The sequence below is a fragment of the Podarcis bocagei genome, assembly GCF_964188305.1.
Source record: "Podarcis bocagei genome assembly, chromosome: Z".
In the NCBI taxonomy this organism is placed as follows: Eukaryota; Metazoa; Chordata; class Lepidosauria; order Squamata; family Lacertidae; genus Podarcis; species Podarcis bocagei.
The window spans coordinates 41526111-41532110 of record NC_138140.1 but is presented as its reverse complement, the minus strand read 5'-3'; the positions used below and the strand labels follow the sequence as shown (position 1 = coordinate 41532110).

Here is a 6000-nt window from a genome sequence, read left to right as displayed (position 1 = left end):
TTGGGTGACCCCCCGGACTTGGCTACCAGTCCCCGGCGGTCTGGCAGATCTTCCAAGCGCCCAACTTATTTAAAGGACTATGTTGTTGGACATGTATCACTGTTGGTCTAAGTATGTGAAATGTAACCGATCTGCTTTTGTGCCTAATTGAACCATTACGTGTAGTACTGTATATAAGGAAACCATTACGATTGTAACTAACGCCTTATCTCGGTGGGGAGGGGTGTTATGTACTGAAGTTCTCACCCTGGGCCAGCAGGGGGATACTGTAGATAGTTATGCAAATGAAGGATCGAAAAGTGACATTCAGTGATTGGATAGTTTGTATGCAAATGAAGGATCAAAAAGTGACGTTCAGTGATTGGATAGTTTTAGAAAGTTGCAACAGTTACACTGTTCTGGAGCTCTATATAAGCAGGCTGACTGAGCTCTTCAGTTCAGTTCAGTTCTGGCCTCAGAATAAAGAAGAGCTGTTTGAAGAATCGCTGTGTCATCTGATATGTTCGCCCACAACTTAACAGGGACGGTTTTCACACACAAACACGACTTAAGACGGCAAAAAGATCAGTGCAGTCATACATCGTGTCGCTTGCAAAGCAGCGCTTGGTTTTGTCAACCCGATTTGGAAGGAAGATGTCTTTGGGATGGTTGGTCTGGGGCTCCGTCGCTTCAGCCCCCCTAACCCTAGCCTTGTGCTGCAAAATGGATCCCCACATCAATTTTCTTGATCCCCTCCCCTAAAAACTAGGTGCGTCCTATGGTCCGGTGCGCACTATGGTGCGAAAAATACGGTAATTATACTAAATAATTGCACTGGGCGAGAGCTAGCAGATGCAATGGAGGCCGAGAAGACAGACTTCTTAGTGGCCTTCACTGCCATCTCATAGGTTTTCATAAAAAAATATAGTTCTCGAAATTGTTTGCGGAAAGTAATGTGCTTAAAATGTGTGACCAGGAGAGACTCAGAAACAAGTTGGTGGTTCTACCTCAGCAGCCTCCGTCAGTTTGGTGACCTAAAGATGTTTTGACTGGGGCTCCTGGAACATTCCTGGACACCATCCATGCTGTCTATGGCTGATGGTACTTGGAGTCCTACAATATCTAGAAGTTGGGGAAGGCTGGCGTTGTAATGTAATGTCACTGACTTTCAGAGTTTGACAGCCCTATAAGAAATTCACTTACAGATCAATCTAGATGAATTGGATTCCTTTCTTTTTAGGTTGGCTTGGAAGAAATCCCACCCCCAAGCTGCTTTAGAAGGCAGAGGTGTTTGTCATTGGCTTGTGGGAGATCAAGCCAAGGCTTTTTGAATGATTTGTGGGTTCCTTTGCCAATATTGGCTTTGAATTCCAGAGAAGGGCAGCACATGCAAGTTGCCAGGAATCAACAAATGTAAATGAAAGAGCTGCATTTTGATTTCTAGCCAATAAATGAAAAGCGTTTACTGAATGTTCAAAGGCTGTGTTGAAAAGCACCACTTGCCACAACCAGTTAAATGATTTCCAAAGTGCCCAGAAGGTAACGGGATCCAAATATAGGCTGAGCAAATTAAGAGATTTTGTCTGATGGGGTCAATCAGTGCCAGAGTAATCCAAGGATGCCAGCAAACTATTTGCCTTGGCTTTTCATCCCCGTCAATTTAAACCAGGCATGGGGACCCTCCAGCTTGTGGGCCAAATGCAGTCTGCCAGGGGTCCTAATTCACCCTGTGTGGCTGTTTTTCTCAAGCCACAACCACCTGCCTCACACTTGACATTATATGACATCAGGTGTCAGGCAGGGAAAGCCACTGGTGGAAAGGAACAAGAAGGAGCCTTGAAGTGTAGCTTCCATTTCTCCACCCATGTGTTAGGCTTGTGTTTGCTGCTTTTAAATCTGGCGCCCAACGCAAGTCATGCCAAGGTTGGCTGCGTGCTAGGGAAGCACCCACCCATTTTAAACCATAGTTACGGTTTGCAGACGGTGTGCATGCTGGTGCACAGGGTGAAAACTGAGGGTGCTTCACTCCCCAGACAAACCATGAGTGGCAAGATAAGAACATTGTTAACAACTTGTGGTCTCTTTGGAGAGAAATAACTCATAAGCCCGAGTTCAGATGCAACACTTGGAGGTGCAGAGGAGAAAAGCACTGTGCACTGGCAGGCTGCGTGTTCAACTTCAAAACTTAGATTTAACTATGGTTTCAACTAGTGTGCGAACCAGGCCTCTATCTAAGCACGTGAGAAATATGCTGATTTATGACCAATCTGCATATTACAAACAAATGTAAGACAATCAGGCTGCGGTCACATGGGCCATCATGCAATGTGAAATCTGGAATACTTTCTGTCCCAAATGAAGTCTATTTAGGCTATACCAGAGTAAAGTTTGTCCCTGGTCATCTAAAATTTAAAGGTTTCTTTTACTGGCAGTGAATTATTCAGCGTAGCTATAAATCCCTTGAAAAAAATCATTCAGCTGCTTACCAGGCATTACTTTAGCGAAACATGTTTTACAGACACTTTTTAATGAAATAAGTACCTCCAAAATACAATTAGTATGATGGTCAGCATCCCCCAATCCAAATAATTTTTTTGAGGACCACATTCTTTGGGCTTTAACATATCTTCCACATCACTTCAGTTCCTAAATGAAGTGGAACTTAAGGGTAAATACAGTTCAATATGCTTGACTTGCAGGGGATGGCAATTTCCTTACTACCCTTTCTTTTTGCACCATGTCAGGAAAGTAGGGGAAATGCCTGCTCTGCATTCCCCCCCCCCAGCTTTAAGACAAGGCTATAGACTTCTAGAGATGCAGACTACACAGCCTTTTTATTTCAAGCACCATAAAAGGGAATAGTTTTTCAGATTAAAAAAAAACCCACAAGAACAAGCCAACAGAAAGCTTCAAGTATGATTTGCTCACACACACACCCCCAAAAAAGGCCTGGGGTGTTGTGTGCAAAGAGCAAAGGCTGCACACAATTTAGCTATTCAAAGCTCTAAATGGGGGTATCTCTGCTTCCCGTATTTATTAAAAACCCCTACAAAGACAGAAAATTAAACATTTAACCTATTACGTCCCCTCTCTGCTAGAGAAATCATTACAAATTAGCTGGAGAGGAGTCTGATTTCTAGACACTTGTTTTTTGTAGGCAGTCCATAATTTTATTTTCCAGACTGGGTCAATAAAGAACAATCTCTGTGCGCACAGCTGAATTGATTTTACTGAGTCTCAACGGCCCTTGGTTTAAGGGTGTGTCTTTCTTAAAAACACATCCAATGCACAAGTTGCTCTTTTTAAAAAATGGGTTATGGGTTGCTCTTTTTAAAAAGCACAGTATGGGCCTCAAACACTCAGGATAATCCAGCCAGAACAATTCAACACCTGTTGTTTCTCCTGATATATCCATGGCAGTCATACACAAAGCGAAACAAGCCGGTTGTATTTTTCCTAACTTCAATTACAAATCCGCTCTGAAAGTCTTCGCCACCACCCCCTTTTTAGCAGTTCTTGTGAGTGTGCTAATCATAAAAATGGTGGGATACACTTCTGTGGAAGCTCTTTTGTTGTATGAGAACATCATTATAGATGCAAAACCTACATAAAGCTTAACCTTTGCAGCCCTTTTATGCTGCTGCAGACGAGACAATTTTCTCTTGGTGCTCTTGACTCTGCTCCCAACCCACTTCTTTCATTATAGACATAGATATTAAACGTCATGCTAACGAACTGGCGTTTCTATCTGCTCCTCTCCATCCTGTATTGGTCATAAAGACAAAACTGTTTGGTTGAAATAGAGGATGGATGACACATCAGGCAAAAAGCTGGGTTTTTTTATCAAAAGGAGAGGCAGAATTTATGTAAACGATGAGCGTAACAGAACTCCAGCAAGGGACTCAGCTATACAGCTGCAAATGTGATGTTTTAAGTGCATTATACAAATGTGACACTAGATGGTAATGGTGAGCTTGTGGCAAATTTGATATATTTCCCCAAACCCTTAAAAAGCAAGCAAACATTTGCACAGCGTTTTTTGTGACCCTGTTTTTCATTGCTTTAGGTGTAGTCCTAGCTGCACCACTGCTTGGGCTGCAATATTCCCTAAAGCTTATGAAATAAAATAAAATAAAAATATATTAGGTGTCAAAGTGGACTGAAGAGGACAAAAGTATACGACAATTAGAAATTACAGTACAGAACCACCTGAATAAGCAACACACACAATGATTTACGACCCATTGAGAAAACTATTGTTTATTTAGAAAAAAAGGTTACACTGGTAGAATTTCAGATAAAAAAATTGTTTTACTTTTCTTAGAAATGTCATTGTGAAACTTTTTTTTCCTGACTAAAGTCCAGCGATACAAAGCTCCTGTAGCTGTAATATGAAAACCTAATTCTTAAATTTCTGTTTGGAATGAAGTATTTCCCAATTTCTAGAAACATTATGACAAACATATAAGGTGTAGCAGGGAACAATAAGTGAGGGTTCCTTTTTTTTCTTTTTTTCAACTGGTGAAATGCTGTGCACATAATATACAAATAATTCTTAAGCACCGCACAAAAACAATGCTCCCACTTGGTTTTAGTTATTGATATTAGAAACAATAAATAAAAACTGGATTTTAAATGAGGTAAATTCCAAAGGTTCAACAACTGTTTATTTGTTGGGTTTTCAAACACAGCAAATGTTTCAATTCCATCTGAAAAGGATTACTGAAATCAGGCAGTATTTGGGTAACCTAATGTGAAACTCTGTACACGTATAAACCTCATTTGCACGATGGCAACAATTTGCAGCACATTGTGCTAAAATATGGAACATGTAACACTTTCAGCCAGGTACTGAAAATAAATGTTTAAGAAGCTAACCAACAAAAATACAGTAATGTACAACTCAACAATCAAATCTTCAGCAATGGGAGGGAAATAAAGCAGAGAACTGAATAATTTAAGGAGATGCAGATGGGTCCTCTTCATTCGCAATCTTCTGTGCAATGTATATTCCGGAAAATACATATATGGTCACACCTCAGAATCTTCTCATTTTCAAACCTGCCTAAGAAAGAGAGAACATCAGGACAATTAAATCTATTTCATAAAGGATCAGGAGCTGAAACTAACAGAACTAAGATTGCAAACAAGCAGAATGGCGTGAAGTTGCTCTCACTCAAATAAACAAAGCACATGAAAAAGATGCCCAGTTTTTACAGTGGCATGAAGCCCAAAATGTATTAGCATGGGTCATGACATGATGCTCTACTTCCCATAGATGAACAGGAGAGAATTCTTACTAAACCCTCTTTGAAGAGATGAAACACTGCACAAAACTAAGCACCACGTGTCCCCATTGTGCAGCTACAGCCCTAGTATCAGCCCAAGAGCAAAAGTAGAAAAAGGAGTCTGTGGTAACTTAGGGGGGGATTACTTGATACAAACGGAATTTAATTTAATCTGAGAGCAACGCCATCTGTAACACAAACCTTATTTTATATATAGTAAGAGTGCAACTTTTATGTTAGAAGTGAAACGTGACAAGTGGTAAGATTGCCAGTGCCCCCCGGAATTCCTAAATTAGATAAATGGATCAAGAATAAAAAAAGTGAGATAGCTCCCTTCACCTCGTGAATGCCCAAAGTAAGCATTGTTTTGACACTTACAGAATACCTGGGCAGCCACTGATAGCTGAAGCAGCATGTTAAAGCTTGACATCTGAACATGTTGACTTTTAATCAGAAATGGACAAACTTTTACCATTATTATTTCAAGTATTAAAATACATAATTCTATCTTTTGACTGAAATGGAATTCATGATTTATAGTAATATCAGCATTTATCAAAGTTTCAATGACATTTCTTTAAATAAGTCCTATCCCCACAAATACGTATGTGGCAATACAAAGCCATCCCATATTGGTGAGACAATAACCTCAGGCAGCATGATCCACAGGGGCAACAGATCTCTGCTGCAGCAGCCGCCAGAGTGGCAGCTACAGATGTGGAGTGCTCCTGGA

The 6000-nt window shown here is 40.6% G+C and overlaps 1 protein-coding gene across 4 annotated transcripts in view; it reads right to left on the bottom strand.

The window, feature by feature from the left end:
• Positions 1-4212: 4212 nt before the first annotated feature.
• LOC308579171 (THO complex subunit 2-like) overlaps positions 4213-6000 on the bottom strand; it is a 67153-nt gene continuing 65365 nt past the window's right edge. For 3 of the 4 annotated variants that reach the window (XM_081179981.1, XM_081179984.1, XM_081179983.1), the window contains one exon: positions 4213-5044. The gene's annotated coding sequence lies outside the window, so the exon portion shown is untranslated. The remainder of the gene's footprint in view (positions 5045-6000) is intronic. The other variant, XM_081179982.1, reaches the window with a different exon arrangement.